The sequence below is a fragment of the Lissotriton helveticus genome, chromosome 3_1 (assembly GCF_964261635.1).
Source record: "Lissotriton helveticus chromosome 3_1, aLisHel1.1, whole genome shotgun sequence".
NCBI lineage: Eukaryota > Metazoa > Chordata > Amphibia > Caudata > Salamandridae > Lissotriton > Lissotriton helveticus.
Window position 1 is genome coordinate 1,649,824,637 of NC_136061.1, and position 17,302 is coordinate 1,649,841,938.

The following is a 17,302-nucleotide window of genomic DNA, read 5'->3' on the forward strand; positions in this document are numbered from 1 at the left end:
GTGGAAGATTCCATGATATCAGTGGTGTGCACAGTGCAGAGTGAGTGTGCAGAGTGCAGAGTAGTGAGTGCAGAGTAGTGAGTGCAGAGTAGTGAGTGCAGAGTAGTGAGTGCAGAGTAGTGAGTGCAGAGTAGTGAGTAGTGAGTGCAGAGTAGTGAGTAGTGAGTGCAGAGTAGTGAGTGCAGAGTAGTGAGTGCAGAGTAGTGAGTAGTGAGTGCAGAGTAGTGAGTGCAGAGTAGTGAGTGCAGAGTAGTGAGTGCAGAGTGCAGAGTAGTGAGTGCAGAGTAGTGAGTAGTGAGTGCAGAGTAGTGAGTGCAGAGTAGTGAGTAGTGAGTGCAGAGTAGTGAGTAGTGAGTGAGTGCAGAGTAGTGAGTGCAAAGTAGTGAGTAGTGAGTGCAGAGTGCAGAGTAGTGAGTGCAGAGTGCAGAGTAGTGAGTGCAGAGTAGTGAGTGCAGAGTGCAGAGTAGTGAGTGCAGAGTAGTGAGTAGTGAGTGCAGAGTAGTGAGTGCAGATTAGTGAGTAGTGAGTGCAGAGTAGTGAATGCAGAGTAGTGAGTGCAGAGTAGTGAGTGCAGAGTAGTGAGTAGTGAGTGCAGAGTAGTGAGTGCAGAGTAGTGAGTGCAGAGTAGTGAGTGCAGAGTAGTGAGTACAGAGTAGTGAGTACAGAGTAGTGAGTGCAGAGTGCAGAGTAGTGAGTGCAGAGTAGTGAGTGCAGAGTAGTGAGTGCAGAGTAGTGAGTGCAGAGTAGTGAGTAGTGAGTGCAGAGTAGTGAGTGCAGAGTGCAGAGTAGTGAGTGCAGAGTGCAGAGTAGTGAGTGCGGAGTAGTGAGTGCGGAGTAGTGAGTGCAGAGTAGTGAGTGCAGAGTAGTGAGTGCAGAGTAGTGAGTGCAGAGTAGTGAGTAGTGAGTGCAGAGTAGTGAGTAGTGAGTGCAGAGTAGTGAGTAGTGAGTGCAGAGTAGTGAGTAGTGAGTGCAGAGTGCAGAGTAGTGAGTGCAGAGTAGTGAGTGCAGAGTAGAGTGCAGAGTAGTGAGTGCAGAGTGCAGAGTAGTGAGTGCAGAGTAGTGAGTGCAGAGTAGTGAGTAGTGAGTGCAGAGTAGTGAGTGCAGAGTAGTGAGTGCAGAGTAGTGAGTGCAGAGTGCAGAGTAGTGAGTGCAGAGTAGTGAGTGCAGAGTAGTGAGTGCAGAGTGCAGAGTAGTGAGTGCAGAGTGCAGAGTAGTGAGTGCAGAGTAGTGAGTAGTGAGTGCAGAGTAGTGAGTGCAGAGTAGTGATTGCAGAGTAGTGAGTAGTGAGTGCAGAGTAGTGAGTCCAGAGTAGTGAGTGCAGAGTGCAGAGTAGTGAGTGCAGAGTGCAGAGTAGTGAGTGCAGAGTGCAGAGTAGTGAGTGCAGAGTAGTGAGTGCAGAGTAGTGAGTGCAGAGTGCAGAGTAGTGAGTGCAGAGTAGTGAGTGCAGAGTAGTGAGTGCAGAGTGCAGAGTAGTGAGTGCAGAGTGCAGTGGAGTGCAGAGTAGTGAGTGCAGAGTAGTGAGTGCAGAGTAGTGAGTGCAGAGTAGTGAGTGCAGAGTAGTGAGTGCAGAGTAGGTATGTGCAGTGCAGTGCAGGTATGTGCAGTGCAGTGCAGTGCAGTGGAGTGCAGGCGAGTGCAGGCGAGTGCAGTGGAGTGCAGGTGAGTGCAGTGGAGTGCAGGTGAGTGCAGTGGAGTGCAGGTGAGTGCAGTGCAGGTGAGTGCAGTGCAGGTGAGTGCAGTGCAGTGCAGGTGAGTGCAGTGCAGGTGAGTGCAGTGCAGTGCAGGTGAGTGCAGTGCAGTGCAGGTGAGTGCAGTGCAGTGCAGTGCAGGTGAGTGCAGTGCAGTGCAGGTGAGTGCAGTGCAGTGCAGGTGAGTGCAGTGCAGGTGAGTGCAGTGCAGTGCAGGTGAGTGCAGTGCAGTGCAGTGCAGGTGAGTGCAGTGCAGGTGAGTGCAGTGCAGTGCAGGTGAGTGCAGTGCAGGTGAGTGCAGTGCAGTGCAGTGCAGGTGAGTGCAGTGCAGGTGACTGCAGTGCAGTGCAGGCGAGTGCAGTGCGTGCAGTGCAGGCGAGTGCAGTGCAGTGCAGGTGAGTGCAGTGCAGGTGAGTGCAGTGCAGTGCAGGTGAGTGCAGTGGAGTGCAGGCGAGTGCAGTGCAGGTGAGTGCAGTGCAGGTGAGTGCAGTGCAGGTGAGTGCAGTGCAGGTGAGTGCAGTGCAGGTGAGTGCAGTGCAGTGCAGGTGAGTGCAGTGCAGTGGAGTGGAGTGCAGGCGAGTGCAGTGCAGGTGAGTGCAGTGCAGTGGAGTGCAGGTGAGTGCAGTGGGGTGCAGGTGAGTGCAGTGGAGTGCAGGTGAGTGCAGTGCAGGTGAGTGCAGTGTAGGTGAGTGCAGTGCAGGTGAGTGCAGTGCAGGGCAGGTGAGTGCAGTGCAGTGCAGGCGAGTGCAGTGCAGGTGAGTGCAGGTGAGTGCAGTGGAGTGCAGGTGAGTACAGTGCAGGTGAGTGCAGTGCAGGTGAGTGCAGTGCAGGGTAGGTGAGTGCAGTGCAGGTGAGTGCAGTGCAGTGCATGTGAGTGCAGTGCAGGTGAGTGCAGTGCAGTGCAGGTGAGTGCAGTGCAGTGCAGGTGAGTGCAGTGCAGGTGAGTGCAGTGCAGGTGTGTGCAGTGCAGTGCAGGTGAGTGTAGTGCAGTGCAGGTGAGTGTAGTGCAGTGCAGGTGAGTGCAGTGCAGGTGAGTGCAGGTGAGTGCAGTGCAGTGCAGGTCAGTGCAGTGCAGGTCAGTGCAGTGCAGGTGAGTGCAGTGCAGTGCAGGTGAGTGCAGTGCAGGCGAGTGCAGTGCAGGTGAGTGCAGTGCAGTGAAGGTGAGTGCAGTGCAGTGCAGGTGAGTGCAGTGCAGGCGAGTGCAGTGCAGGCGAGTGCAGTGCAGGCGAGTGCAGTGCGTGCAGTGCAGGTGAGTGCAGTGCAGTGCAGGTGAGTGCAGTGCAGTGCAGGTGAGTGCAGTGCAGTGCAGGTGAGTGCAGTGCAGTGCAGGTGAGTGCAGTGCAGGTGAGTGCAGTGCAGGTGAGTGCAGTGCAGGTGAGTGCAGGTGAGTGCAGTGCAGGTGAGTGCAGTGCAGGTGAGTGCAGTGCAGGTGAGTGCAGTGCAGGTGAGTGCAGGTGAGTGCAGTGCAGGTGAGTGCAGTGCAGTGCAGGTGAGTGCAGTGCAGGTGAGTGCAGTGCAGGTGAGTGCAGTGCAGTGCAGGTGAGTGCAGTGCAGGTGAGTGCAGTGCAGTGCAGGTGAGTTGAGTGCAGTGCAGGTGAGTGCAGTGCAGTGCAGGTGAGTGCAGTTGAGTGCAGTGCAGGTGAGTGCAGTTGAGTGCAGTGCAGGTGAGTGCAGTGCAGTGCTGGTGAGTGCAGTTGAGTGCAGTGCAGGTGAGTGCAGTTGAGTGCAGAGTGGTGTGTATTGACAATGTAAATGACAATGCCATTTATTTATGATTTAAAGAAAAAAAAATTCATGAGCAATGCCAATAGCTCTACCTTTAATGATGCCGAGACCATTGCATTGTAAATGCTTGTTTTGTATAAGCACTCCATGAGAGTGCATGTGTTTCTCAGCTCTCCCCCTAGGGTGCTTCTTCCCGAACCAAATATCCATCCTCCCTCACTCCATCTCTTGATTCATCTCAGAATGGAAGGTAAATAAAAAACAAAAGCACCTGCATAATTTTGCATATGTGTGCGCATGCGCAATCGAGCGTGTGCGCGCATAACTCATCAAGCATGCGTAGGCCCAAAAAATTGCACAGAAGAGCCAAGAGACTATGACAAAGTCAATGTTTGTTTTTAAAGTAGCTTGTATCTTTCAAATGGTTCTTTAAAAAAGGTTTTCAGATTCGGAAAACCGAGGGATAAGGAAGTGGACCATTAAACCAAAAACTGCTACCCAACCATGCTGTGAGGCCACTCAGCACACTTCTCAAAAAGGGTACCTGTCCCACGGAGACAGCTGCCCATTATTTATTTGTTTTAAGATATTCTTTGTTAACCCTTTCCCTGATAGGCCTTACCCCCCGTGCTAATCCTTTTTTTGTCTATTTGGGGTAGTTCGTGTTTGGGCCCCTAAACTTTTTGTCCACATAAGGTATCCACGTCAGATTTGCACAATTTTTTTCAAATACGCTCAGCATTCAAAAGGTACCCGTGTTTGTAGATTCCTCTAGAGGGGACCCAGAAATTATCCAAAATACAGCTATATTCACTTTTTGGGGAAAAAGTACTACAGAAGAAAGAGTCTGTTTTTTTCCTTGCAAATGGCTTCAACAAATTGGTTTGTGTTGCTGAAATCACCTTCTTCTCAGCTTACAGGGACAGGCTGGGTTTTGTCAGAAAAACATTTTCCACACAGTTTTAACATTTTACTCGGACATAGACTATTTTTAAATTTTTTGTGCTTTCAACCTTCTTCCAGTTAGTGGTAGAAATGGGCGTGAAACCAACAATGGATCCCAGAAAGCTAGACATTTCTGAATACTAGACAAAATTCTGAACTCAGCAAGGGGTCATTTGTGTAGATCCTTCAAGATTTTTTTAGCAACTAACAGTTGCAAATAAAAAATATTGAAATTGAGTACTAAAAAACAGCCATTTGCGCCGTTTTTATTTGTAACGTCTTTTTAAGTATGACAGATTTTTTAAACCAATATACCGTTACATCCGCTGGACCATTAGGTTGTAGGGATATATAGGACTTGTAGGTTCACCAAGAACCCAAGGAACCCAGAGGCAATAATTCAGACGCATCTTGCAATGGTTTTTCATTGTGTAACAGGTATATCAAGTCATTTGGTAAAAATATAAGAGTGAAAAATAGGTACCAAGGAAACCAAAATATTTCCGAAATGGTAACAAAATATAGAGTTTATAGGCAGTGGCTTTTCGTACATTTCCAAAAATGTGGCTACCAATACAAGCATGTGAAATAGAGGTCATTTTTCAAAATGACTTCTGTTTTAACAAATTGTCTTACATTTGGAAGGCAGAAATGCAAAGAAAGTTAATTTGTAATAACACCTGTTCTACTATTCTGTGTTCCTCTAAGTCTCCTGATAAAAATGCTACCACACTTTTGCGGGTAGGACTAGTGTCCGTGACAGGCAATGGACAAAAACGCAAAGTGGACACATCACATGCTTTCAGTAAAAACGGACCCTTTTTTTGCCATGTGCCTAACTGTGGCTTTGGAACCCAACATTCCACCCAGCCGGCATTTCCCAAAGTCTCCAGATAAAAATGGTTCCTCAATTGTGTGGGTAGGCCTAGTGCCCGCAACAGGAAACAAGCCAAACCCCATCGTGGACACACAACATTTTTACAGTGAAAACTGACCCCTTTTTGCAAAGTGTCTAGCTGTAGATTTTGAACTCTAGCTCTGCCGCAACCTAGGAAACCTATACATTTTGGAAAACTAGACACCCAGGAGAATCCAGGATAGGATGACTAGTTTGACTCTCACCAAGTTCTGTTACTCAGAATCCCTTGCAACCTCAAACTTTGTAAAAATAACCACATTTGCCTCATATTCCTGTGATTGAAAGTTCTGGACTCTGCATGTGTTCTGGAGACATCAAAATTACCTACCACAAAACAACCTGGTTTTGCAAAGGGGCACACCTAGGTTTTTGGCCCCGCGCTCGGTGGCCATATAGGGAAACCTACGAAACCCAGAAATTTTTGAAAAAATAGACACTCAGGGAGTCCAGGGAGGTATGGCTTGCGTGGACCCCCAAAGGTTTCCTACCCAGAATCCCCATCAAACCTCAAATTTAGCTGCAAAAAAATCCCATTAATCTAAAATTTCTGTGTGGGAAAGTTGTGGGATCACTGGGCTGACACATTTCCTACCACCCAGCGTTCCCCCAGGTGTCCTGACAAAAATGGTACCTCAATTGTGTGGGTGGGCCAAGTACCTGTGACAGGCAAGGACCCAAAATGTATTGTGTAGACATCAAAATTACCAATTACAAAACGACCTGGTTTTGCAAGGCGGCACCTGAGTTTTTGCCCCTGGGGTCGGCGGCCATCTAGGGACACCTACCAAACCCATATATTTCTGAAAAGCAGACACCTGGGGGAGTCCAGGGAGGTGTGGCTTGCGTGGATTCCCCCAACGTTTTCCTACCCAGAATCCCCTGCAAACCGCAAATGTATCTGATAAATATCACATTTTCCTCACATTTCTGTGTGGGATCACTGTGCTGGCACAAATATCCAACCACACAGCGTCATTCTCCTCAGTCACCTGAGTAAAATGATACCTCACTTGTGTGGTTGGTTCTAGGGCTTGTGATTGGGAAGGGCCAAAAACATAGGGATTAAGGGAACTTTAAGAGCTATATTAAGAAAAAGAATACGTTTTTAGGCGATTCTGTATTGGACACCCACACAAGTGAGGTATCATTTTTATTGGGAGACCAAGGGGCATACTTTGTGGTAGGATATTTGGGCTGGCATGGTGATCCCACACAGAAATGTGAGGAAAATGTGATTTTTTTCAGCTACACTTGATGTTTGCAGGGGATTCTGGGTAGGAAAACTTTGGGGGATTCACGCATGTTTTCGGAAATGACTGGGTTAGGTAGGTTTCCCTAGATGGCCGCTGAGCCTGGGGTTCAAAACGCAGGTTCTACTCTTTGCAAAACCAGGCAGTTTTGTGATAGATAATTTTGATGTCTCCACAACAGGTTTTGGCCCTTCCCTGCCGCGAGACTTGGCCCACCTGCACTACTGAGGTACCATTTTTATCAGGCGATCTGGGGGAACGCTAGGTGGTGGGAAATTAGTGTTAGTGTTGGCCCGATGATCCCACAACTTTCCCATACAGAAATGTGAGAAAAATCTGAAAAACTCGTCTCAACCGCAATCTAGGCAAGGTTCGTGTTCGACGGGCCGCGGGCTGAAGTTGCTGTAACCGCGAGTGCAGACAGCGTCGAACACGAACCTTGCCTTGATTGCGGTTGAGACGAGTTTTTTGAACTTCACGGAGTGATCTCGTGGACACTGAATTGTTGGGAAAGACAATTCGTTTTCTTTAGAGCGAACTAGCCATAATTATATCGACCTCAGCTACAGGGACCTTAGCCCTATCTCTACGATTGGAACTTCGTCCAATTTTTCAAAATAAGACAGAACCTGGATGGATCCTCTAATTGGGTACAGAACCTATACAAGAGGCTGTTGAATTGATTAATACAACACATCATCTGCACCACAAGGGGTCATCTATTGATGTAGGGTTGCTCCTATAAGTCCTGATGAAGACTCGCACGGCCCAGGTTTAATTCGCCGGGAGGCCACTAGACGAGTCGAAACGTCGACGCCTAATTTATATTGACCTGGACCTTCATACACTTCTTTGTGCAATTTAAAAAACTACCAATATTGGTTTATTGATTGTTTTCAAAAATGACTTAACTTTTGGAAGGCCGGGCTCTGGTTTAGGGATGACAACAGTACCCTTATACTCAACTATCGGAATTTTTTTTATGTCACTAATCTGTGCAATTTCTTTTCTTCTTGCTCACTGAACTTTATCACCCCTTCTATTCTATTTTTTGCACGCTCCAATTGGGGCAACCTACATGACCTTGATGTAAATATTTGATAATTGTGTACATCGTTGATGAGTGGTTAAAATAAATATATCACCACTCACTATTTGTTTTTCTTGCTGTTGTGATTTCCTAATAACATGGGACTTGAGTATAGGATGATACTCTAACACAAAAGGTAATATTGCTGACTGATTGTAGCATTGCGAATAACAGTCTTTGGACCATTGTTTGTTAATACTCTCAAATGTAGCCGGCACGCCATCCGCATATAAACTGATGGAATGATAGTCCCCTCCGAACTGCACCCTGAAAATGTCCGGGTAATCCCAGATAATCCCAGATCCTCTGGCCCATTAGCTCCGTGTAGAGGGGGTAGAAGTATACCCATTGAGGTAGACCGCAGCCGTTGAGGCATGATAGCAGTTAAGAATTCGGGTCCTGCATTTATCTCGAGATCCAAAATGTTTGAGAACCTTTTCAAAGTGTGGCCACTGGGCCTGGTCGAATGCCTTCTCTGTGTCCACTGCTAGCAGCATGTAATCTTCCTGCACCCTTCCAGCCTTGTCAATGATGTGGAGAATTCGCTTAGTGTTATCACTAGTTTGTCTGCAGGGAATAAAGCCTGCTTGGTCCGGGTCTACTTGGAAGGGTAAGAATACATTAAGCCTTTGAGCGATAATGCTCATGAATAATTTTAGATATATGTTTAACAACGAAATGGGTCTGTAGGAGCTACACCTGATTTTTATCTTTGCCCAGCTTGGGCAGTACTATTAAAGAGGCTGCAAGCATCGAGGCTGGGATCGCCCAGGGCTCCGAGAAAGAGTTAAGGAGCCTTGTCAGGAGAGGTGCAAGACCTGGGTAGAAAGTCTTGTAAAAGGCTGCTGAGTAGCCGGCCGCGCCTGGTGATTTAGCGAGTTTGAGACGTGCAATGTCTGATATGACCTCCTGTATGCGGAAATCCCCGTCGAGGGATTCCGCCTGGTCGGGAGTAAGCGAAGCCATTCGTGCCTCATGGAGGGAGTGGGCACTGGCCTCAGGGTCCAAAGATTGGCAGGAATAGAGGTGTGCATAGAAATCTCTGAAAGTATTCGATATGTCTGAGCCCTCAGAAGCCAGTTCCCCCTGTGTCATGTAGATTGATTGAATGCCCTGATCCTGTCTTGTTATCCGCAAGGTGTTGGGGAGGCGGCAACCACATTTGTCCCCCTCCATATAGTAAGAGTGATGCAAGCGCAGCGCAGCATGTTCTGCCCTATCCATATCTACCGCCGCCAGCTGAGCGCAAACTTTGCTAAGCAGACGCCACACTCTGGGAGCTCCCGTACATTGGTGGATGTATTCGAGCTCTTTGGTTTGCTTAATGAGGTCCTCCCTTTTCTCCCTATGGGGTTTGTTGCCTGCTGATGCAATTGCAATAAACTCTCCCCTCGAGACTGCTTTGAGTGTTTCCCATTAGACTGCTGGTGAAATCTCTGGAGTGTTGTTGTGTGTGAGGAAATCCTTAAGTGATTGCTGGATTTGATTTATAACCCCCTGATGGTGCAGCAATGTGTCGCGCAGTCCCCAATGTGGGGTGGGGTGGGGGGGTCACCAGGGGAAAGGACAGTGTAAGCTCAACCGTACCGTGATCTGGCCGTGCCGCTGTATGGAGTTCAATGTCATTTATGAGTGGCTACTTCTCCCGTTTGCCCCGAAAGTAATCCAGCCATCGAATGTTTTATGTGCGTTGGAGTAAAAGTAGTATTCCTTAGCCTGCGGGTGCGTCAACCTCCACAAGTCCACCACTCCCATTTCATGCAGTTTCTCCTGGCCCTTGCCTGACAGAGCCCCCACCTGCCCCTGCCTCTGGGTTGATCTGTCCAGCAAGTTGTCAAAAACTAAATGTATGTCCCCACCCAGAAAAAACAATTGTTCCTCTGTGCTCAGCGTCCTCTCCAAGGCATCATGCAAGAACTCCGCCTGGCGCTCATTAGGTGAATAAATGGAGCCAACCACTAGTGTGATGGAAAAGCGGTATATGGGGAGTCTGCCCCTGATCTCATCTGTTTTCTGAACCACTTTACCCTGAAAAAATTTAGCCACCAGAATGGCCACTCCAGCCAATTTAGAAGGGGCAGAAGAGAAAAACTGCAGTGGAAAAGCCCTAGACCTCAATCTATGACAATCCCTGGACAAAAGATGAGTCCTCTGTCAAAGGTATATGTCTGCATGTGTGGATTCAAGATAGTTAAGTAACGCCTTGCGTTTGATCGGGTTGTTAAGACCAGGCGCATTAAATGTAAGGAGGCTAAGTGGGTTACCAGCCATTAGTCACTTGGAGTATGTTATGTAATGTTGTTATTTGCTTTTATAAGGCGCACAGCTACACAAGGGTTTACCGGCGCCGCCTGAATATACACAAAAAGGGGTGGATAGGACCTATTGATTGAATATCCAGGTTTTTAAAGTATCGTCAGCCTCTGTTTGCATCTGCTCCATTCCCCCTCTGGGGCTGCTACCAGTGCTAATAAGCCTTTTATGGTTAGAGAAAGTGAGCTACCGCCAGGTCCGTATGTGGGTGATTGTGTAACCCCAAACAAAACCCAACCAAAACAAATAACAACCATAATATAAGTCCATAAACATTGTCTTACGATTAGTCCTGCAGATACCAGAGACTGCGTGGTGAGTCCAGTGGGGTTTTCGATGTGGCCAGTGTACCTGACCGTTCAGCCCGCAGTCCTGCCCCGATTTGATGCTCAGTGCTTATAAGTGGCCAAATTGTCGATCCCCTTAACCTTTCACTATGGCCGAGGGAACTGCTTCTAACACTGCCTCATGGCCCTTGGTGATCTCCTGTGGGTCCGGTTTGTTCACTATGCGACGTCTATTTACTTTCTGCCATCCCGGGTTACGCTCTCTTTGGATAGGAGGAGGGGATCCTCCCGTCCGTTGCTCCGCGGGGTGCTCAATTCCCAGCACACAGCAGTCTCTATTAAAGAGAGTAACTGGTGAAGCTTTCCCTCCCAACAGAAGATCAGACGGAATGGATGGCCCAAGGAATAAGAGATCCCATGGCAGCAAAGGTGAGCCGTGGCTGGGCGAAAGGTGCAATGCTTTTGAAGTGTGAGGGCCGCTAGGTCCTGGAAGAGGGCCGGAGTGTGTCCCTGGAATTCGATGGGGTGCATGTTGCACGCTTTTCTCAAGATCTCCTCTTTAGCCTGAAAGTCATGCACGCAGACCAGTATATCCGTTGGGTTGGGGGAGCTTTGCCTATTGGTAGCAACTTGATGGGCTCGATCGAGTCGGATGCTGGTTTGCGGGGGTGCCCCTCTAGGATATGATGACAAAGATCATGGAAAAAAACCAAAAATGTCTTCTCCCTACGCCTTGGGCGCCACACCCCGAATGCGAACATTATTTCATCGAGATCAGTTCCCCAAATCTTCGAAGTGAGATTGTATCGATATGCTGACCCTTGAGGCAGAGGTCCTCTTGTTTTAGTGCCTCTGCTTCTTCTCGGCCCCTCTCCTAGTCCTCCAATTCCGACACCCGCTCTCCTAGCGCGTCCACATCCCTCCAGGTTACCTTGATGTCCTGGGAAAGTTTGCGCCTTAGAGAGTGAAAGTCCTCATCGAGGGATGTGAAGAGCACCTCTATGAATGGGCATTTCACAGGCTCATCTGGTGACTAGTCGGTTTGAGTCTCCACTTGGTCTGGTGGCTGTTCAGTTTCCTCTGGCGTGCCCGCCACCTGGCGGATCAGCATCTCCTTAATTGAGTAGTTCTTTTTAAAGCGCCCAGCCGCCATCTAGCCCAGGACCGTGAGGCTCCCGCCGCCTAGCTAAGGAACTGGCTCAGGTCCGAGCAATGCCTAATTGCACCCTTTAGACTCCACCCTGGCCCCGCAGGGAATGGATTCTGAGGAAGTGTGTGCCCGGGCTGACCCCAGTGATATGCAGCTGAGTTTCTGCAGCTAACGAATCTCCCCTGGCCCTACGGCCTCCATCAGGCACTCACCTCTGGCTCTAGTGGTCTCCTGGTCTTCTCGGTTTTCTCACCGTGACAGCCAGCTCGTTATAGGTGTTCCTCCTGTGGTGGATTGTCTGGGGCCACGTCTCTCTTGAGGCCACCTGCGCCCCCCCAAGCAGATCTCAGCTCAGTACCTTTATGGAGGTGGACGGACGAAGGGGGGTGTCTTAATCCACCGTTCAGGCACTGGTCGGCTTCCACCACCTCAGGAGCCCACCGTGCCAGCCGCCACTCCCGGTCTCTCACACTGGGGCCCACCTGGATTTGTGCTTCACAGTACTTTGTTGCGGGGGTCAGGTCTTCTGCTGGGGCATACGCCCTCCCCAGGGCCTTCACTACATTGGATGTTTCATCCTGGTTGTTATTCTGTCTAGGTCGCCCGGAGCTGCTGCCACGGTGTGGGCCGGTCGACGGGCCGGGGGTCCCACTGGGTGGGGACGGTGGGACGCCTCAATCCAGGCTAACAAGCCTACCCTCGGGACCCCCTCACCCCAGCGGCGGTGCCGGCCACGTCCTCGCACGGCACCCTTCTGCATCACCGGTCGTCGGAGCCAGGGATCCCGTGGGGTGAGGGTGGTTGGGTGGGGGGGAACCCTCGATCCAGGCTCACAGACCAGCCCCGGGTCTCCCTCACCTCAGCGGCAGTAGCGGATGGCCACTCGAAGCAGGTGATTCGCTCCCAAGGGCCCGGCCCGCCCACGAAATACGTCACGGGCTCCGCAGCCGCTACAGCCCAGCCTCCTGGCAAGGTGTTAGGCTTAGCTCCTGGGCCCGGCTCAGTCTCCTCGCAGGCTGCCGGATCTCTCCCCACTGGGCCCGGCACAGACCTCCTCCTTAGGGCTGTCGATGCTCCACCCTGTTCTCTAGGCTCACCTGCCCTTTTGTCATTCCCTAAACGGCTGCTCAGACGCTAGGCCGGCGACGGGCAGGAGAGTCGTCGAGGTGCGCCCTACCTCAGCGCCATTTTGGCCGAATCCCCCAATAAGGTGATTTTAGAGGAGACTGTACCTTCATACTACGTGAAATAGAGCTTGGTATTTACTCTGAGGCCGATTGCCACCTCCCTGTCCCGTAGGGCCACGGCGTTTAGCTTCCAGCAAGTGTACTGCTTCCCACGCCTCCTTTGCGCAGCAACAGGGGTGAATCTCCGATAGGCCCCGGGACAAACAGTTGCCTCCGTACTTCTTCCAATGGGGCCAGGATATAGTCCAAGCAGGAGAAAAAAGATGGGCCCCTAGAAATAGGAGGAACCCCTGTCATGTGGGTGAGCCTGTCTCCAAAGGTCCACCATGCCCATGGCAGTAGCAAAATTGGCAAGATCGGTCAGGATTGCGCGCGGCGGAGTGGGCCCGACCTGTCCTGAGTTTCATCAATAACATCATTGAAGTCCCCACCTATCAGATCAAAAGAGAAGCCCGCCTGCAGGAGAATATGCGCTATTTCCTTTAGTGTGGAGGCTTGGAGTCTAAGGGATATACATACGCTAATAAGTGTTACATCCAGGCAACTACAGAAACCCTGTACTCCGACATACCTACCCAGTGGGTCAATCCAGCTTCTTGTAACTGTGAAGAGAGGATTCTCATGGAGTAGAATAGCGACCTCCATTGAACCAGACGTGTAGCCCACATGTCCTATCATGATATATGCCTCTATTTAGAAACTTATAATGTGTCCCTTTGAGGATTGTTATTTGTAAAAATATCACAGATGGTTGGAGTCTCCTTATCTTTCCCCCTGGCCGTTTAAGTTCCATGAAAGGACAGAGGTACTGCCCTTCTCTAGCATGCATGGATTTTGCTATATGTTGAGGTACAGCACTGGCTCCGGGACCCTCAAATTAGTGTCTTGGGGTGTGAGTGCCTAGCGAGTTCCTGGGTCAAGCCCCTTGTTGAGGCTGTTGCCCACCTGTGTGTTGTCCAAGCAATAGTTAGGAGTAGCCCCGAAGGAAGTGGCCAGTGGTGAGAGTAAATCTAAACCCTGAACGAAGCACAGCCGTACATCTCCCCAGCAACCCATGCCCACCTCTCCTCCCCACCCCACGTGTGAAACATCAAGCATTCAACCAATAAACTTCTCGCCAGGGGGTTTTGTGAGGTCTGTAGACTCCCACCCCCACCGCACCCATTTACTCAGTCCCTTAAACCCTCAAAACAAGAACTCGTAGAGTAACTATTCTTAACAACAGTGAAAGTTGTGAGGATAGTTTGAAATAGTAACACTGCTGCTCCTGAAGTCAGCATCCGGGGGCAAGCGGGTCAGGGGGTTCGGGGGTGCCCTCCAGGTGATGCTGGTGTGTCGCCTTCAGGCCCCAAGTAAGTGCCCCCACGACGTTGCTGGTGGATCGGAGGCAGACACCACCGGGGAGGTCTGTTCCTAGTCTCCCTCAAGAGCCGCAAGGACTGCTGCTAGGTGATGTAGAGTCTTGGAATCCATGTCATGGCCGTCAGTATATTTGCTGTCATCCTTCACTGCACTCGTCTGTCGCTCTTCTAGTGACCGATTCCCTTCTGAGGAGGCAGACGGCAGATCCAGATTATTTTGGCTGTGCCATGTCAGAGCCATCGTCGAGCGGCTTCGCTGCAGTCTCCCGCTTCGGAGACAATGTTTGGTCTTGGGCCTAGCTCGCTCTGTCGCATAAGAACGGAAGTCTACAGTTGTCTCTCGGAGAAGCCTTAAGTTAGAACGTTTTTCGATCCAGTGCCATGCCTCTTCAGGTGTGAGGAACAAGAATGACTTCCCTTGAAAAAGCACTTTGAGCTTCACCGGGAACATGAGCATGTTTCGCAGCTGCATGCCTTGCAACCTGGCTTTTACCTCGTGTGGTCCGGTAGTATGAGTATTTTGCAGTTCTCATATCTGCACATTTACATCCCTCACCTAGGATCATGTCCCTATCACAGTATCTCAGTAGTTCAAACAAATGGGGTATGAATGTTCTGGGCGAGGTTCCAGGAGGCGGGAGTCTACCCAGTGCTCAGTGAGCCATTTTGATGACATAGCAGGAGGAGAACCTGTCCTGCGGAATGACGGAGCGAAGCCATTCATCACGATATTTCACCATGTTTTGGCCTTCAGCTATGTCTGGAAGTTCCAACTACAGAGATTCTTATAACCTCCACAGTATGTCATTAGTGGAGGACTGAGTCTCCGCAATCTCCCTTCGCAGAGTGGCAACTATGTCCTTGACTTCGGAGGTCCGTGACTCCGCCATGGTGACCCGTTCTGCCACGTTCTGGAGGTCCTAGTGCAACAGTGTGATCTCTGAGTGCACCTCACCCAAATGCTCCTCCAAGGTCACCCAGTAAGACTGAATGGCTAAGAGGAGGGCTGCGCTGTCGGGCATAGGCTGTGCATCCGGTCCCAGGTGGAGGAGGCATCAACCACTCTTGCGAAGGAGTGGAGCCCTCCCAGGCCCGGATCACTGACTCTCAGGCTGTGGGGTGTGCTGCTCTTTTACCAGCAGTGAGGCACCGCTAGGCACTCCCATGTCACAAGATACAGGGTGTCACTCAGGAGGATAGATCACTCACTGATCCCAAGGTTGCACAGCAGAATTACCTCTCCCTTGTGGCGTGGCCTGGGCACATTTGTACTGCCCACTGGGCCAATCTCGCCCCACTCCGTACACTGGTACAGGAGGTTACCTGATCCAGGGGTTTGGAAGGGCACAAGCCCACCACCCAGGACTCCGGGATTTTAGATTCAGGTGTGGTTTGTCCAGGAGCAGCGGGAGAGAAAGGCAGGCCGAGGCAAACAAATTCAGGCAACAGTTAGTCAGGGGCCCCCAATGCCCAGGAAAGCCGCACCGGCCTAACAACGGCCTCTTCCGCCTGGTCTAGATGGGTGGTCCAGAGTCTAGTGCTCCTGTGTCTCTGCTAGCAGTGAAATTCATTAGACAGTCTACTCCAGGTGTTCGCCCCGCAATGTTCACCTGCTTCCACGGCACTACTTCCCGGTTTCACCAGGCAGGCCGCGGGCCGGGTCCCAGGTCTCAAGGACCCCTCGCAGGAACCAACTCAGTCTGCAGTGCCAACCGGGTCACAATCCATTGTTGCAGGGGGCCCATGTTCCACTGCTTTCTTCAGGCTGTACGATGCCTCCAGTGTGTAGGGTCAATTCCTGGGAGCCCCTCAATACGTAGGTCTCTGTGTTCCAGGGCTCATGGCTCCAGCACAAGGAAAGGATTCGCTGTGGGCCGCGAGGCACCTCTAATTGCTGTGTAGAAGCACTACTTTGCATCTCGGGGGGAGGTGTGGGGGGTTTAACCGTTCCATGAATACCATACAGCCCCCCGCCAGTCTTATCAACACTAGCCCAGCTTCTGTTGAGGCCGCAGGTGAACGCATGCGTTTCACTGTGTGCACTCACCTCGCGGGCCCTACCCGCACCTGCGCAGACCCATACGGGGCATTCAGGCCCATCCGGTGCTCTACTCTTGACTCCTCGGCAGGCCCCAGATGGAGAAAGGCCCCAGGTGTGTCCATACACCACACCAGATCAACACCACAAGAGGAGGGAGATACCCTGCGGCAGACCAGGTGCTCACCCCTGGGCACACAGCACCCCAGAGAGGGCCCTAAGTCCAGTGGGCAGATCCTCTAGGCAGGACTCCTCCCCCCACGTCTCTCCACACTAGCGGTCGCCATATTGACCGTGGGGTCTTCTATCAGGCTGCGGGGATCCACCGCCCCGGCTGTCGCTCCGTCTGCCCGGTGTCCAGCTCGCAGCGTTGCAGAGGGGGTAGGGCGGGCAGTCCGCCCACACTGATGCTTCCACTTCAGCCGCCCACGGGAACTTATGAGCCCAAAGGGCACGGGCTGCGATCCATGCTCTTGCCGTCTTCGATGTCATGGCCACACCAGGCCACAGCTCCATAGTTCGGTTTCCCCAGGGCAGGGCAAGGTGGGGCAGGCATCCCAGCCACCGGACAGTGCAGGGTAGAGGCAGAATCATTTCTCAGCCTCACAAGCTTCACCATGTAGGACACGGGTAAGTGGTTTCTCCCCCTTGGTCCCTTTGTTTTAGATTGCTGCCATGCTGTCTCCGTGTTGCGGAAATCTGTTCCTCCCAGTGGTTGGTCCCATAGACATGTGCTCGCCAAGCCAATCTCTTATGCCTCATTGATGGGCTGCTGGTATTTACAATGGTCAAGAGCGTCTGGGGATACAGGATGAATGCAGGATGACATGGGCCTGGCCGGAGCTCCGGATGAACATGTCTATCCCGTCATCTTGCTGGCCACGTCCCGACTGTGCCCATTTTAGAATGATTTACTACATGCTTTGAGGCATCGTTAGATTTGGAATGTTTGCAAATGCAAATGCGCTCACAAACTACTAATATATGTCATTACGAATTGAAAATAGGAGGTGCTACCTCTTTTATATCTCCTAATTGCAAGTCATAAAGAGTCGCACAACCTCTTTTGTTAGTGTTGTCTTCATTGATGATACCTTCAACAGGTACTGTCCTTGATGGTGATGTTAGCTCAGAAGGGGGATGGAAGGACAAAGATGGTGAAAGTGTGTGACAAACCTTATCCACAGAGTCTAAGCATTCGGCGTTGAAGAGTAGATGAGTGCAAAAAGCGTCTGCACATGGGCCTTAGGTGCGATGTCCAGCTTGCTACTGGACTTGATAGAGGCTTTATGCAAACGTTCCACAGATGTGGATGGCGACTCCTTAGCTGCTACATTATTTCTTTTGCC

General features: G+C 50.8%; 1 protein-coding gene across 3 annotated transcripts in view; it reads right to left on the minus strand.

Moving 5' to 3' along the window:
- The window catches only part of PARP9 (poly(ADP-ribose) polymerase family member 9), a 797,801-nt gene that overhangs the window by 329,411 nt on the left and 451,088 nt on the right, over positions 1 to 17,302 (minus strand). The window lies entirely within an intron of this gene.